Raw genomic sequence first — 17517 nt, forward strand, 5'->3', positions numbered from 1 at the left:
TGGATTTCTCAGCCCCACATTCCCCATCTCTGGTGACAAAAATGCCTTCCTTCCTCTGGATACAGGGAGGGTACTTTTCACATGGGAAATTTATCCCCTGCTTTCAGGGAAGAAGGGTGGTCAGGGGAGGTCAGAGTGGCCTTTTTGCTTCTACCATTTTCTCAAACTTCTTCAGTTTAAGATAGTCAATATACCAAGGGTCATATTTGAGGCAGCATGTCCTGAACCCCATCAGAGACACTGACTGAACTACAAGCACAACTGTTTGGCTGCAGAAAGAAGCAGAGAGAAGATAACAGCAAACAGATAAAACCTTAAGATTGGAGGGTCATCTCATCTCCTGCTTTGCCAAAACTGTGATTCTAAATATTGTTGGAGGAGAAATAACTTATGAGGCTACATTATAGAATTTAGATTAGAGTAAGACATAAAACTTGATAAAATCCCAAATGAATAATGTAGGCATGGTAACAGTTTAAAACGGACTGTTTCCTAACAGGATCGGCCTTTACGCAGAAGTAAAGTCCTGCTCTTACAGGTCCTTGGGAGCCTAGACCCCTCACCCCACTCCTCTGTTATACTTTTATAAGGCTGGCGGGCTGGTACCTGAAGTTCCATCATTACAACTCTGTCTCTCTTAAAATAGATAAACCACACAGAAGAGATAATACATGGTCATTATCTGTCCAGTAGACATGGTGAGCCAGGAGCCCCATGAGGACAGGGATGTTGTCTTCATTTTTAGAATCCAGAGGCAGGCAAAATGAGTGGTAAAAAGAGGTCATCAATGTATAAATGAATCAACCCCAATCAGTCCCAGTGTGAATTAATTTATCGCATTTCTGATAAGCAGCAACCTGCCTGGGAGCTGGTGGTGATGAGAAATAGAGAGGGAAGGTAAACAGGCAATGCCCAGGGCCTAAGGAGATAGCAAAACAGACCAGAATTGAGTGGATGGCCCTGGCAAGCCAAGAGACAACAGGGGTAGAGGATTTGGAAAAATCATAAAGACAGGATTCATCCCAATTTCTATTTCTTGACTATGTGATTTGGGCCAAGTCTCCTAGCTTCTTCGTTTCACTTTCTATTATAAAAATAATAGAATTGTGAGAATGAGAGATAGCATGATCCTATATGCAGCTAACATATAATGAATAGAGACTAAATTGTGAGATTTTAAATGATTTATAACAATTATTACAGTTATCTTCAACATCATTAGTATCAATAGGAAAATAATCACTCCCAGGAAAGAGAAGGTATTTAAACAATGGTGCAAGGAAGACAAAGAGAAATTTACTCCATAATTTTGTCTGGGATGGCCCCTTTTTCCAGTGATACTTTCTCCCTAAAAAGATGGACTTTTAACAAGTAGACATCAAATCAATAAGGCAAATTAATTGATCCAAACTTCATAAGAAGCAAATCCCTTTGCCACAATTAATCTGAGACTGATTTACACAATAATTACTTTAAGTGGACATTATCCACTCTAATTCTCTGTGGTCATAACACAAACTCTTAAGATATGCAATTCATAAAACCAGGATAGCTTTGCAATCTAAGTAGTTATACTCAAAGAAAGAGGAGAAGGAGGAGGAGGTGGAGAAGAAGGAGGAGGAGGAGATGTAGGCTTGATTCAATTGTCTCAGTGATACAGCCTTGAGAAACACAAGCCCCTGAAGTTGGAAAGGCAATAGGAAGGCACTCCTGGAGCATTAAAATCCACTTGGCAGGTGCTTATCCACATCCAGTACTTGTATAACAGGTACAAGATGCCTCCGATAGAACTTAGCCTTGGAAATCAGCCCCGAAGACAACTGTGAGGTCAGCAGTGAAATTCATCTGGAAAGGACAGTTTGCCTCAATTGTAACTCTCCTCTGTAAATCATTTCTGTTCAAGGTATATTCCACCGGCTTAGAATCTTCTAATACAATCCACACTTTTCTGGGAACTGAAATCACAAGAGATGTCTCAAAATATATGAGTCATAGAGGACTCATCATCTAATAAACCAGGTCTTATTTTTCCAGTTATTCAGGGGATATTCAAATCAATGTTCTGAATCAGGGTTGGGCATACTTTTTCTGTAAAGGGCCAGATAACAAATATTTTAGGCTTTGCAAGTCATACGGACTCAACTCTCTTTGTAGCACAAAAGCAGCCATGGACAATATGTAAGGGCGAGGACATGGCTGTGTGTTTACAAAAACAGGTAGAGGTCCATAGCTTACCGACCCCTGCAAAATCCACATCAACATCTAAATCGTGCCATAAAGTTAAATGCTAATTTATCAGTCTTTCTGGTTGGAAACTTTATCAAACAATCGTGTGACTTTTTACCAGCTTCAACTAACCAGTGATTTAGAGCTGAGACTACAGTGGGTGTTCATAATAGGTGATCAATAACTACTCATTGGATGAATAAAGGAAGGGGTGCATCCAAAAGGAGCACCTCAATCATGCTCTATTTCAAGATGCTGCAATTTTTTTTTTTTTAACTCTGAAACACATCTGCCACTGCGTTTTGCTGAGGTTTTCTTTATTATTATTGCATGTTGACTTTTTTTCAGTTTTGGTCATTACCACGAAACTAGTCCAAGGTACATAATTGCTTATCCAAAAAACTGAAGGAGATTTTTGAGGGTAATTTGAAATTTTTCATATTTATAAAGTTTATGTAGTACAGACACTGTATTATATGTCCCCACATCCCTCAAAGTCTGGAGCAGCACCAATAATCAAACATTGTATTTCTCCAGTGAAACACATGAATATTCACAGTAAGTGAGATAAAGAGAGATAATAATACCACTGTTCTCAAAGTATAACTCAGGGATCCTTGGGGGTCTTCAAAACCTGTTCAGGGTGTCCATGAAGTCAAAACCATTTTTACAAAAATATGTTTCTTTTTTCACTCTTATTTGCTTATGTGAGTGTGTAGTGAAGTTTTCAAGGGGCTAGACCACGTGTGATATTATAGTAGGCTGAATGTAGAAGCAGATATGAGAATCTGGCTCTCTGCTAAGCAAGACCATATATAAAGAGATTTGCAAGAGTATAAAACAATACTACTCTTCCTACTAAAATTTTGGTTTGGAACAATAAAGTAGTTGTCTTTATAAAGTATCACTTATGTTATCGTGTAATGGACTCATTGTTATTTTTAAATAAACATAAATACATGTTTTTTGACTTTCCATTTCATTTCTAATGTGGTAACTGGATAGATACAACTCACATAAGCAAAAGAACTTTGAGGTTCACAATAATTTTTAGTAGTGAATCTCCTGAGACTGAAATGCTGTAAAAGCTTAACATCAGTTTGGGGCAAATTTACCTGCCAAAAGAGTTTGGCAAAAACTTTCAGTTTTCTGAGCATTTGGATGTTACAATTAGAGATGAGGGACTGTTGGCTTTACAGGAGATTTGATGTTAGAAAATTGCCTGATGTTTATTCTAAAGCAAAGTCCAAACCCTGGTGTCTTGGGTCGAAAGGGCTTTCATTGGAAATGTAAATGCCTGCAGGATCCAGGCAGATGAAAGAGTTGTGTGAAACAAGACAGCGGGGGACTCCGATGCTTGGCCCACGTAATGCCACGCAGGGAACCCAGTTTCAACAAACCTCTGGAATTCAACACAAACGGGAACTCTAGCGTTTTTTGTGTAAAATTTCCTCATTGCATTTATTATTTAGACAATGTTTTTAAAAAATAAGAACACTTGACAAATCAGATCAGAAACATCTGCTGGTTCTTGTTCACCTGATGCTCAGGCACTTACGTGGACTCAGGTCCACATAAGGCTACTGCCTGCCCTTGAGCAATGCTGACTAAATGTTAGTTCCCTTCCTCTCAAGGGCATGAACAGATGGAAGTGTTGGCCAGATGTGGGGAGCAAAAGGCATGGGGTAGCTCTTCCACTGACTCTACTGTTAATGCTTGCTCAGCAATAAAAACATATTTTACAAAGAGTCAGCTTTGTCAAATACTTTTAGTTGGCCATAGTTTTCGATTTGAAACAATCACTTCAGATTTTGTCTTCATATGTTAGTCACAGAGATATAAACAAAATTGCTGTAATTTCTGAACATTATTGATTTCTAGAATTGATTTTAGTAATACAGTTCAGAAAATGTTTCACGAACAATACTCTGAGAAACGCAGATCACAAGACAATAATCGAACATGTATAATTGTTGTTGTTCTTTGCCCAGTTCCATGTCAGGTGGATAAATACAATGCTAACTGAGTTATAAATAACGTAGTGGTCAAACCTAATGCCTCTCTATCGACTTGCCTTTTTAAAAACTGAACCATTTACTATTTTTTATGATTAATAAAAAATGCATTGTGTGTTGTGGAAATTTTAGAAAATACAGAAAACTATCAACAACATAGTAAAAGTCACCAAGGACCTCACCATCTAGAGATAACTAGGCTTAAAGTTTATAGATATAGAAACAAGAATAGATGGATATATTTACATGTATATCCACAAAAATAATTGTGTGTGTGTGTTCTTCAAGTAGACAAATATGTAGATATACAAACAATAAAATTAGAGTAATATTCTATATTCAATTTTCTCTCCTGCCTTATTTTATTAATGAGCACTTCTGTAGATTTGATTTTGGAGTGGCATTTCTCATTTTACTGACATACAGCCCTGGAACACAGCAAGGGGATACTGCAGCAGGGCCCATCTTAGTAAGGACGTACAAATGGTGGTTGTTATTATAAATGATAGCCATGAGTCAGGCAAGCCCTAACAGCTATCTGTTTTTTCTTCCACTCCCTGACTCACATATCTCCTCTTATTTCAGGAATAAATCTTGGGTTATTGAATTCATGTGGACTACTTCCCAGCACTTGGACCATTTATGAGGACAATGATTACCAAGAGACTAAAGTCCCTCTGCCAGGCAGTGTACACAGAAAACTGGCTGTTATTTACATGCAGCAAATTCTACTAGAGTCTGAATTACACAGTCGTCCAGGAGCTTTTGATATAGCTGGGGAGACATAATACAACTACAAAAGAAGGATGAGTATCAGTGATAAATATCCTGCTAATTTAGCAAGTTAAATAAATCACGAGAGTAGTAAGTATAAGATAATAAGTCTAGAAACTCAGAAGTGCGAGGAACAGCACATATCTTTCCTTTCGAGATCAACCTGATTCTGTCCCACATTGAATAGAAATTCAACCTAAGTCAATGCCAAGGGCTCCTCTCCCTGAGCTGGTGAAGCATCCAGGTCTGGGAGGCTACTAGTCACCTGTTAACATTAGTTATTTTGAGACACTATGGTTCAGTCTGCACAATTCCTTCAAGATCAAAGACTCTGCCACTTTGAAGGTCTGCTTAGAGCTTGACAGTCTGGGGGGAGGCTGAGTTCTGGTGCCTAGGGTGTTACCTTCTTTGGCATAACCCACAGCTAAGTCCTGTCAGTTTGCCCCTGACCCTGGGATGCTGCCTTAAAACTGCTACCCAGTCTCCACTCTCTTGTGAGCCTCAGATCTCTCTCCTGTCACCATTTCAGAGAACACTCGCCACTCTTTCTAGCTGCCTCTCAAAGAACCCTCCCTCTCCTGATGCTCCAGGGTACTGATATAATCAACTCAGTGAGTTATGCTTTTACATCACCGTGGAAAAGCTGTTGATTTCAGACTTCTCCTTCTTTCTCTCTTGGCAAAATTCCTGAGGGTCTGGCTGCCTGCTTGAAATGAAGAAAGAGGAAAGTATTGGGAGAAGCCATGCCAGGAAATATTTCTATAAGAGTTTAGAGATGGGAGTAATCACTGAGCTTTGAAGTTATTTAGCAGGGTTCATGGAAGAAATAGTTCTAAATCTGAGACTGATGGGTGGATGAATGGACCAGTCTCGAACAAGTAGAGAAGAGTCAGGGCTTTCCACGTAAACGAAATTACAATGAGTAAGGAGATGGAAAGGGGATCATCATAGCCTAGTGAGACTTGCAAAGACTAGCTAAATGGGGGCTCAGAGAGCAGGGTAGACACGTTTGGAGGTGCCGTGGTCGGTCTGTGGAGGCTCTGAATATAAGATTCCTGCTACTGCTATTTAACTTGTTTTGCAGACAACAGGAAGCATTAAAGACTTTTTCATAGAGTATGACATAGAAAATGTGATGAGATAAAAATTATGGGCAAAGCCATCTTTGGATGATTGCTAGAGAGGGCTTCTCTGAGGAGGTGTGCCTTGGAGTTGCAACACAGAGGGTCAGATCAAACCCCCTACTCAAAGTGGGTTTCAATATGGAGGCTGATGAAGACACACAGCCACTTAGACTTATGAAAAAGTTGATTACTCACATAATGAGGCTTTGTAGGGAGAGCAAAAAAGATGCCCAAGTCAATTCAAATGGCTCAAACAAAGGGAGGGCCATGTGGATTTGCTTTTGTTGTGGTCTCAGGGTGGAGCTGGGATGAGAGTTCCCACGCATGGGGCTGCAGCTGGCAAGGTTTGGACTTCCCACCTGTACCTGTGCCAAGAGAGTGAGGGTACAGGCTTTGTTACTGGCTCGCCCAGAGAAGCAGAGCTTGAAGCTATGCAGGGTCAAGCAACAAAAATGGAGTTAGATGCTCTATTGCAAGGTGATATTTTAGCTAAGACCTGAAGGATGGAAGAACCAAGGGAAGAGCTGGAGGAAAAGTATCACAGACAGAAGGAATACAAACAAAGGCCCAAACTTGTAAAAAGCCTTGAATGCTTAAGGATGAGAAAGAGGCCAGTGTGCTTGGAACATGGAAAGTAGAGGAAGATGAGGTTAGAGAGGCCGATCATGCCATGAATTTAAATTTTCAGCAGCAGCAATGGGAAGCCAATAAAAGATGGTAGCTTGGAGAAGTGAAATCAGAATTTGATTGCAGACAACGCAAAACCTGATAGCTGGATATAGTGAAAGAGAAAAAATAGACAAATCAATGGAACATCTAATGTTACTTTATTCATTAAGATATTGCAAACCCAAATAAACCTAACCCTTGTACACCAAAGGGTTTAGCCTGAGGTTTAGGACAGGCTTTGGATTCCTGCAAATATCTCTCCATCATGCTCCTACCCTCATCAGGGTGAGCACAACACTGTACAGTTGCTGAATAAATAATTAAACATGAATACAAAAAAATGAGAAAAAATAGGTGGTAAAGAAAAGTAACAGACAGTCATCCCTTTCTCATATTGTTGAAAAGATGTACAGCAAGTTTCGATGCAGCTTCCTCAGTTTCCTTCCTACTCCATGGTCACACTCTGTAGTTCCAGTATATCAAGCAACCCCTGGAGAAGAATGACTGGAAGTCACAAAGAAGTTTCTCTAATTTAGAAAGATGCATGCACCCCAATGTTCATAGCAGCACTATTTACAATAGCCAAGACATGGAAGCAAGCTAAATGTCCACTGACAGATAAATGGGTAAAGAAAATGTGGTATGTATATATGTATATATATAGACATATATATGCATACAGTGAAATATTACTTAGCCATAAAAATGAATAAAATAATGGCATTTGCCGCAAAATAGATGAACCTAGAGATTCTCATTCTATGTGAAGTAAGTCAAGCAAGGACATATACCATATGATTTCACGTATATGTGGAATCTAAAAAAATGATACAAATGAACTTATTTACAAAAATAGATTCATAGACATAAAAAATAAGGTTATAGTTACCAAAAGGGGAAATGGGAGGAGAGATGAATTAGGAGTTTGGGATTAACAGATACACACTACTATATGTAAAACAGACAAACAACAAGATCCTACTGTATAGTACAAGGAACTATATTTAATATCCTGTAATAAGCCATAATGGAAAAGAATCTTAAAAAGAATATACCTATATTCATATGTATAACTGAATCACTTTGCTGTACACCAAACTAAAACAACATTGTAAATCAACTATACTTCAATTAAAAGAAGGAAGTTTTGGAAGCTGGAAAATCATTTATATACACCCACTAGAGGAAATCACAGTATCGTTGCTTCTTTAATAGGAACCCTGCAGCAAAAGCCACATAACTTATTTTTAGCTGATCCAGTATGTATACGCTTGACTGGGGCCTTGTGCTGTACACCAGAAATTGACACAGTGTAACTGACTATACTTAAAAAAAAAAAAGCCTTTAGTGATAGATTTGAACTAATAGCCCATTTGTTTTCAAAAGTAATTGTTGTTCAAAACCACTACTCCTTTATAAGAATACAACACAATAGTTTCCTATTCATTTAATTTCCCACTTGGATAAAACAATTATCACCAGGATGATTTCCAGAACCTCCAAAATAATTTCACTACATGTTCTTTACGATCACAACATTGCCTTTGCACTGGTGACTTAGGCAAGGTGACAGGAAGTCACCGAACATCATCACTGCATTCATTAGTCCCTGGAAATGCGCAGATTCCACGTCAGTGGTGGGACTTGCCCGTGCTGATGTGTGTTCCCTGGGAACCTTGTAAATTTTGCCTTTCAAGCAATTAATCTATTTCAGAATTATACTTGTGTCTTTGACCTCACAAGCTTTATTTTCTTCATTATGTCTAGTTTTATATCTTAAATTTATCTTTAATACCACCTAGTTCAGAATCACTGCTCTACAAAAATAAAACAAAGTCAGTGCCAAATCATTATCAGTGTATGCCCAACTCCTTTCGGTTGCTACCCAGAATCTCTTTTTTTCTCTTTCAAAATTGTCAAGCATTAAGAAATATCTTAACAAATTAACATCTTTTATGTGATATTTTATATTTTGACTTAGCAAATGAATTTAAGAACTAGAGTGTCCCCACGTTAATACTTAGCAGAGTAAGCAGATACCCATGGAATGTGATTTTTGGAGACAAGAAGTTTCTCTCTTCTTGCTGATCACAAAACTTTACATTTCCGCCATCTGGCAGTCAGGGCCTGAGCTCGGGAGGAGGCAAGAAAAGCTCCCAAGGCAGTAAATCTAAGGAGGCACTCACTCACTCTTGGAGTTGTGCCAGCACCTCCTTAAATTGTGCATCCTGGTTACCTCCCTTACCACTCCCTCATCCAGGCCCCTCCACGCAGCAGTCCATGTGGGATAAAGCTCGAAGGACCTGGTTAACATGCAAACATATTCTCTGAATAGCATAACACAATAAGTCATTAGCAACCACCTAGTGGAACTAGCTAGTCAGATTGGAACCAACCCCACCGAAAGGGTGTTTAGGAAATGGGACACTGAACAGGTCAGTTTTGAGGAACAGAAGGCATTTGAAAAGGTTTGAAGCCTAGGCACTCACTGCCCAGGGCACAGCTCGGGACCGAGGAATCACGATGGATGGGGTGGGGGTGGGGTGGGGCAGCCTGAGGAAGGAGGAAGCAGTCAGTCTCTGAGCAGGACACCGGAGTCCTGCAAAACTCAATTCTGTGTGTGTGTATGTATGTATAGTGTTTTATGTATTACTAATCATGTATAATTCACACATATACACACATGTGTCTACATGCACACACATAGTGTATGTGTGCATGAGTGTGTGTGTGTCTGTGTGTATTTAGGGGTGAGGTGGGACACCGAGGTAACAAGTTACATCAGAGCTGGGGCTTACATTCACACGAGAGGCGGCCCCGCTAACCTGTAGCCCTTTTAAATCTGCCTGATGCGTATTTCTCTGTTTGTGCCGAAGGAAGGGCTTTGGCCATCACTGCTGCTGGAACACAGGCCGCAGGCAGCTTTCAGCCTCGTCCTCTGTCAGTGGGCATCTCTGTCTTAAGAGAGGGCTCCTTGATGAAGACAGCCTTTGACTGTCACACCTGGCAGCTTATGGGAGACTCAGGCTCTTCCTTCTCTGACAGGCCTGAACTTTGATTTCTCGGCTTGTCCTCAAGCCTTCTGTCGGCCTGGGTCTCGTCCCCAGCCTTGGTCTCCAGCCCATCTGATTCATGGGCTGTGTCCCTTCTCCGCTTAGCCTCCTCAGGTTTGCGACAGAATGCCCATTTCATCATCCTGCAAAGTAAGGCGCATGCTTTTTTGACTCACCTGCTGTTTGTTCTGCTCCCAAAGTGTCACATTCCTAACCCGTGGCACCAACAGCCGGTGCTCGTGGCACCATGACTTGATGTGATGCACTGGATGCAAAGGCGAGGTCACAGCAGGGCCCCAGCAGCTGTACCTACCTCTGTGAGCTCAGAGGAGGTGGCTATTTATGAAGCCGTGGAGAGGAAACGCTTAGGAACGAAAAAAACAACATGAACTCAACTTTACATTCAAGTCGTGACTCTTGGAAAACAATGGTCCTAAGACAGGCACCTGCTCCCCTGCCCTCACCTCTCCAACCCCCTTCCCAGGCAGGGCGGCTGCCAGTGCCTGGGTCAAGGGAGGCTGCATGTTTGCTCTCGGAGCCTGCCCGAAGCCCAGGGGCCCAGGAAGGAAAGTGCAAGGCTGGGGAGGAGAGCACTGCTTTTCCTGGAAGGAGGCTGGCCCCATGGAATCCAGGAAGTCCTGATGAGGAGTGGGTGTCAGCCTGTCTGAGGGGTCCTGGGAGGACTGCCCATCCTGGCCCCTGACGAGCTCTGGAAGAGCCCAGAGGTGAGCAGGGACCCTCTCTGCTCCCGAGGCAGAGAGCACTGCACTAACCCAGCACCTCAGGGAACAGAAGTCAGGCCTGGGGGGCACACTGCGGACCACTGCTGCTTAGGACTTGAACCCTAGAAAACACTGACATGCTTAATAAGGAGAGGGAGATGCATATTTCCCCTTTAAGTCAATGTCTGGGTCAGTGGATAGCATTTCCATGTGAGAATGAAAGTTCCTTGAAATCAGAAGCAATGAATGAATGAATGAATGAATGAAGACCATAGAAACTCCACAACCTGAGACCATCCTCTCTTAGGTGGGGGAGTTTTACTAAGAATTATCTGCACAGTACATCTCTGAGGGATGTTTTAGGGGTGTAATACAACAGGCAGTGATTAGAAGTTTAGAGGCTTGAATGTCAGTCCTGGGTTGCCATGGACCCCTTCATATCTTTGTCTGCTGGCGTTCAAACTCTGGGAAATTGGGGGAATTCAGACTAGAAGAGCTCCAAGTTCCTTACAATCTATTTCTTCCTGAAAAATTGTTTTGATTTAAAATAGAAATGCTGAACATCGCTCTGAACAGTTTCTAGATTGTTAGTGGCCAGTTCTCTTAGTCGGTCATGTTACATTTACAGGTGGCTGGCTTGTTACCTTGAATTTTCTCTACCTCTTTGTGCAGCTCCCAGCCCCACCTCTCACTCGCCTAGTGCCCCAACACCTCCTGCAAGGTGGGAACAACAGTCTTAGCTGTCTGCTGAGTGGTGATCACCTTGGCCGCATGTTACCTCCTTTCCTAAGCAAAAACCAGGGAAGGTCATGGAAGGTGAGCTGCTTTTACGTGGCCTGAGAATGAGAAAGCAAAAAGCTGTTATCAACAACCTAAACAGCAAGAAACATTCTGAAGTTACCGCAGGCCACCTCCCAAAATGCTAGTCCATCTCTTGCTTTTCAGTGAGGTCAAAAGAAACCACTGAAGTCTGACTCTTTTAAAAGATGAGCTTCTCTGAGGTGTTTTAGACCAAGGGCTTTAGGCTGTTGCCTGGCAACAACCCTAAAGGCGAGAGAAGCCCAAGATGGGAAGAGATCTAGTAAATTAGGAAAGAAAAGTGCCTTCTGCCCGTGTCAAAGTCATTCTGCTTTAGTAGGTCCTATAAAAGGACAATGAAAATCCAATAAGCCAAGTCTGGAGTCTTTTCGCCCTTAGAAATCACAAAAGAGTGAGTTGACATTAGAGAAAGGAAACATGCTCGGTACACTTTCCATAAACCCATCGCTGGTGAGTTAGCACCGTCTTACACTCAGGTAGCCTTTCACAGGCACCATCTTAGGGAGTCTTCTGATCGATCATCAGGGTAGTCAGTTCAGGGAGACGGCAGATACTTAACAGCATCTTTGCACACAAGCTCTTCCTAAACACTGTTGTGACCCTTAGCTCACTATCTTATTGGATGGGCCCATAATTTTTCCTTGACCACCTATTTTCGAAAAGTTCTCTTAAAACACTCTTCCTTAAGAACTGAAATTATTTCCAGATAATTTTCAAATACTCTCACTCTCCCAATGTCTGTTTACCCTGTTTGAAATGGGGTAATTAACTCTAGCTACGGCAACAGACAAGCCCCTAAATCTGGATGACTTGAAACAACAAAGGTTTATCTCTTGCTCAAGTCAAGTCCAATGCAGGCTGGACAGCCAGCTCCATCGTAGAGCTACAGAACATGTTGCCAAGGCAGGATAACAGAAATCTGGTGCAGCAGACTGACTCTTAGTGCTTCAGTCGGTAAGTGGCACCAACACATCTGCTCCAAATTCATTGGTCAGAATGGCAACAGACAAGCCCTGAAATTTGCATGACTGAAAGCCTGGGAAAGGTAGAAATGTGGTTGAAGGCATAAAGGTAGAAACGTGGTTGGTGTCCACTGTGACTGCCATGCCCTGTTTCCCCAACCAAGCACACTAACGGGAAGGATGGGGCAGGTACCATGACTTGATCTGTCATTCTGCTACTGACTCCTGAAACCAGATCATGCCAAAGACCAGCTGGTGCTTCTTTGATCGTGCAGAGAGAGCCAGCAGCCATTCCTTCAGAGTACAACATCTGGCTTTCCTCTGTCTCTGTGCAGGGCCCAGAATAGGTGACTTTCTCCTAATACAGGCTGAGTGTTCAGAGGTCCTAGTGGTGTGCAGCCCAGCCACTCACCCTTGCTGTTGCCTGGAAGCATTTGCACTTGTATCTCTAGGCTTGAGATGAGGAATTTGACAGCATGAAGAAGGGATGTCACATGACTGATGTCGTTTTATGTTAATTAAAATCATGTTACCTCTTCTGCATTTCACATAGTCCCCAGAGGCTGAAAGCGAGACGATGTTTAGGAAACCCACATAAAATTTCTCCAACAGGCTAAAACTCTTGTTTTGTCATCTCACTCTGAAGTGGGAAACTGAGACTCAAAAAGATTAAAGCATAGTAAATTATCTGTGTTTACGTACTTGCAAATGGCAAAGCCAGAACAGGAACCCAGGATCTGCGACTTCTCACCCAGCGCAAAGTGCTTTGTTAAGAGCCTGCCAAGAACTAGATTCTAATCACCTCCGCAGTTTCTCCTTTCAAATGTCAGAATACCAGGCTGACACTGCAGGGAAGGAAAAGATAGACAGCCGAGCCCTCTCTGATAATGGCACCTGTGGTGCCAGCACAGGCAAATAATAGGTAGTGGCAAATGCACATTTAAATCATGCAGAAATTAGTGGCATGATGAGGACAGTAAGAGGCCTCTGATGGAGTAACTGCTTCCCCGTGGGGTGCTCAAGCAGCTCTAGGTTGCTGGTGCCCCGGACTATAAATGAGTTTGCACTGGAGGCGGCACGGCGGCCAATACAATGGAATCGAAGAGGGAAGAGGCAGTCACGGGCTTGGAGTTTTCAAAACCAAATGATACATGAATTGCTGAAATGCTGTTCAGGGAAATTTACACCTCTTTAAAAGCTTTCCATTTGGAGGAAGAAAAGGCAAAAATGGCACATCAGCACTGACTCCGTCCTGACTCCTGCAAGGTTGGTGGAGTCAACATTCACTTTTGTAATAATAGCCTAGACAGGTATTTTTAAAAAAACTGTCGTCGAAGCAGCAGTAAATTTTGCAAACATGTTATATTCTTCACTGGTACTAGAATTATTCTGTGATAGCCTCTGGGTGGTCCATGATGATGTGGAGCATAACTACTGAAGGGACAGGGCTTTCATGACAACACAGGGGACTTCAAACCCCCCAGCGTGCTATCCTACGGTGGCAGGTTGTAGAAAGCTTTTGATGAAAATTCCCACAACCTTAGTGGCCACAGCAAATGCATTACAGGAAACAAATGAATTGATTTTCATCTCTGGCATTTGCACAGTACTCTTGCGCTCTCATACAGCTTCTTGATCATTCTGGAAGGCAAAGTAGTCTCATTTGTCCCAATTCAAAAGCATATATTCAAACGCATTATTTAAAAGTCCCCTTTGATTTTTGTAGTCCCTATCCTTTTATGCAGAGTAATAATTATTTACATTTGATAGTTTTTGCACGTACACAGCCAGATTTTAACAAGGTCTTATTTGAGCCTCACACGGTACTTATAAAGTAGATTGAATAGATACTAGTCTTCCCATATTTAAATATGAGAAAATGTGAGATTCAGAGAAGTTAGGTACTTTTCCCATGATTACACAGCTTACGGGAAACAAAACCAATATTCGTAGCCAAGGCTTATATTCTGCTTCCTCTGCAAAAGCTCTAAGACCTTTTCTCCCATTGCTCCAATGTTTACCCATCAGACTCATTTGAAAAAAATACTTTCGGGAGCACAGATTGTGTCCAGAGCTCCTGTTACCCTGAAACAGCCCTGAGGGCATCTGAAAACAAAGTGGTTGAAGATACAGGCTCTGAGCCTGGAATCCATGAGCTGCTTCTTGGGGTCTGCTTCTGTAGAACTCTTACACTTTTACAAAACACTAAGCTTTGTTCATTTTCCTGGGAAAAGGCCTCTGACTGTCAAAACTGCAAAAAGCTAAGAGCCGATAACTCAAAAGTAATAGTCATATTCTAAAATAGTATTTCTCATCTTTATAAACCTTCCCTCTTCTTGGAATCAAAATAAATTAAGAAACATAACAAAGAAAAATCATAAGTAGGACATTGATCTGCTTTGTTTTTAAACTACCTACATCAACCCACCCTCCAAAGATGTCAGTATAGTCCTGCTTTCCATCCCTCCCTATCTCTCCCACCCTGTGATTCCTGCCCTGGAATAAGATCACCCCAGGCTGATTAAAATGACCATTCTAGAACTCAGAAGCACTGCTAGATGGAGAATGGAAAGAATTAGTCCCTGGTAATTATGGATGTCTGGGGAATGCTGCCCCTTCTGTTTGAAACTTCCTTTGTCTTTTGTTATCCAGTTAATGAGAGATTTGTTGGAAAGACACTAGGGGTCAGATTTAAGAGGAAAGAAATACCTTTATCCAGACAATATAGCAGCAGTTTGCCCTAATTTATGTAATAAGGAAAGTAAAAAGCTGGCAGCTTAAAAGCCAATGAACAAGAATAAATAGCAATTCCTTTTTAAAAACAACTTTATTGATGTATTATTGACATATAATGAACCACACATATTTAAAGTGTACAATTTGATAAGTTTTGATATATCTAAACTCCATGAAATAATCACCACAATCAAAGTTGAGAAAATACCCATCATCTCCCAAAGTTTCCTCATCCCCTTTGTAATCCCTCCTGTTCCTTCCCATCCTCAGGCAACCACTCATCTACTTTTTAATTTACATTTTCTAGAGTTTTATATCAATGGAATCAATCATATTAACGTTATGTGCTCTTTTTTGGTCTGGCCTCATTTGCTGAGCATGATTATTCTGAGTTGTTGCAAATATCAATAGTTCATCCTTTCTACTGTTGAGTAGTATTCCACTATATGGATATACCACCGTTTGTTTATCCATTTACTTATTAATGGATATTTGGGTTATTTCTGACTTGAGGCTACTATAAACAAAGCTGCTGGGTATGTTTGTGTAAAAGCCTTTGTACAGCTTTCATTTCTCTTGGATAAATAACTGGAGTGGAAAACTTGGATTATATATGACAGGCACATGTTTAAAATTTTAAGAAGCACCAAATTGTTTTCTAAAGTCTTTGTCCCATTTATATTCCCGGTAGCAGTATATAAAGTTCCAGTTTTTTCGCATCCTTTCCAACATTTGATATGACTGAGTCTTTTAAGTTTTAGCCATTCTAATAGGTGTATAGTAGTGTTTTATTATAGTTTTAATTTGCATTTTCTTAATGGCAAATTATATTGAGCATTTTTTTCATGTGCTAATTTGCCATTATCTTTGGATGGTCTTCTTTGGTGAAATGCCTGCCCCAAACTTTTGCCCACTTTTCAGTTGATTTTTTTTTTTCTTATTGGTATGTATTAGATTCTTTGTATATATTAGGTAGAAGTTCTTTATTACATATATCACTTGAAAATATTTCCTTCAGTTTTATGATGTATCTTTTTACTCTCTTATTAGTGCCTTTCAAAGAGCAGAAGTTTTAATTTGATGAAGTCCAATTTCCCTTTTCTCTCTTTTATGGATCTTGAATTTACATCATATCTAAGGAAACTTTGTCTAGCCCAATGTCACAAAGATTTTCTCTAATCTTTCTTCCAGGAGTTTCATGTGTTTAGGATTTCTTTGGTCTATTAACCATTTGGGTTAATTCCTTATATGGTGTATGAGAGATGGATTTAAGTTTTCTGTTGTTATTTTTTTCCCCACATACACCCAATAATAAAAAGTTCTTATAAATTTACCCTTGTAGTTACCATTTTCAGTATTCTTTATTTCTCTGGTTCCAGTCATAGTTCCATCTGGTATCATTGTCCAACTAAGCACTTTCTTCAATACTCCACATAGTGTAAGTCAGCTGCATGACTATAATGTAGGTATCTAAAAATATTTTTCAGTTTTGTTTTGGTATAAAATTAAGTTACTTGGAAACAGTTTGATCTTTTGGGGTCTTGTGTTTAAACTATATTAAGTAGGATAAGAACAGCCTGTAGTCTAAGGCTAATTTTGACTCACTACAGATGCAAAGCTTTTCTATGTACTTACCCAATTTTCCATGAATTATTAGGTTTTCCAGCCTGGTTGTTAGAAACAGGCACAGTTCCCAGTCCTACATGAATGCTGGGAACTTTCACATCCATTCTTTTTTTCCTGGTCTAGTTCTCACCTCTCCAGTACTCCTGCAAACTGTAGCTGCTTCGGTCAAGTCTAAATCCTTAGGTCATCTCCTCAACTCAGGAATCTGCTGGGCTTCCTTGATTCCTCCTTTCTGGGCTGCAGCCTGGAAGTTCTTTCAAGGCAGTAGTCTGGAGTAGTCACTGGGCTCAAGCCACTTTTTTCTCAACACTCAGGGTTATTTTCCTTCATACCTGGTATGTAGTGTCTTAACCATTTTTTTCATATATTGTATCTAGTGTTTTGCTTGTCTAATGTGGGATAATAAATGTTTTTCCTGTTAAACCATCTTCACAGTCTTTTTCTTGTGTGTGCCTTTTTTTAAATACAGATCTTATTCTTTCTGTATTTTCTGAGCTAAACTTTGGTACACAAAATGGGAGCTTGCCCTCAGGGAAGGAGGCAAGGAGCACATAGATGTAATAGGAGGGTGTTGTCAAATACCATAATTTCCCTTCAGAACTATTTACTCTTTAAAACTATATTAACTCTCTGTGTCATTGAGGCTATAGTCCAGGCATCTATTTTTTTTTCTGAGCAGCATTGACATGCTAGAACAGAGCAGTGAATGCCACTCTATTTTAAAACAAAGTGATACAGTAAGTTATAAACAAGATATACACTCAAAGGTGCATTTCTTTATTTAGATCTTT

This window comes from Camelus ferus, chromosome 8, assembly GCF_009834535.1.
Source record: "Camelus ferus isolate YT-003-E chromosome 8, BCGSAC_Cfer_1.0, whole genome shotgun sequence".
Lineage (NCBI taxonomy): Eukaryota > Metazoa > Chordata > Mammalia > Artiodactyla > Camelidae > Camelus > Camelus ferus.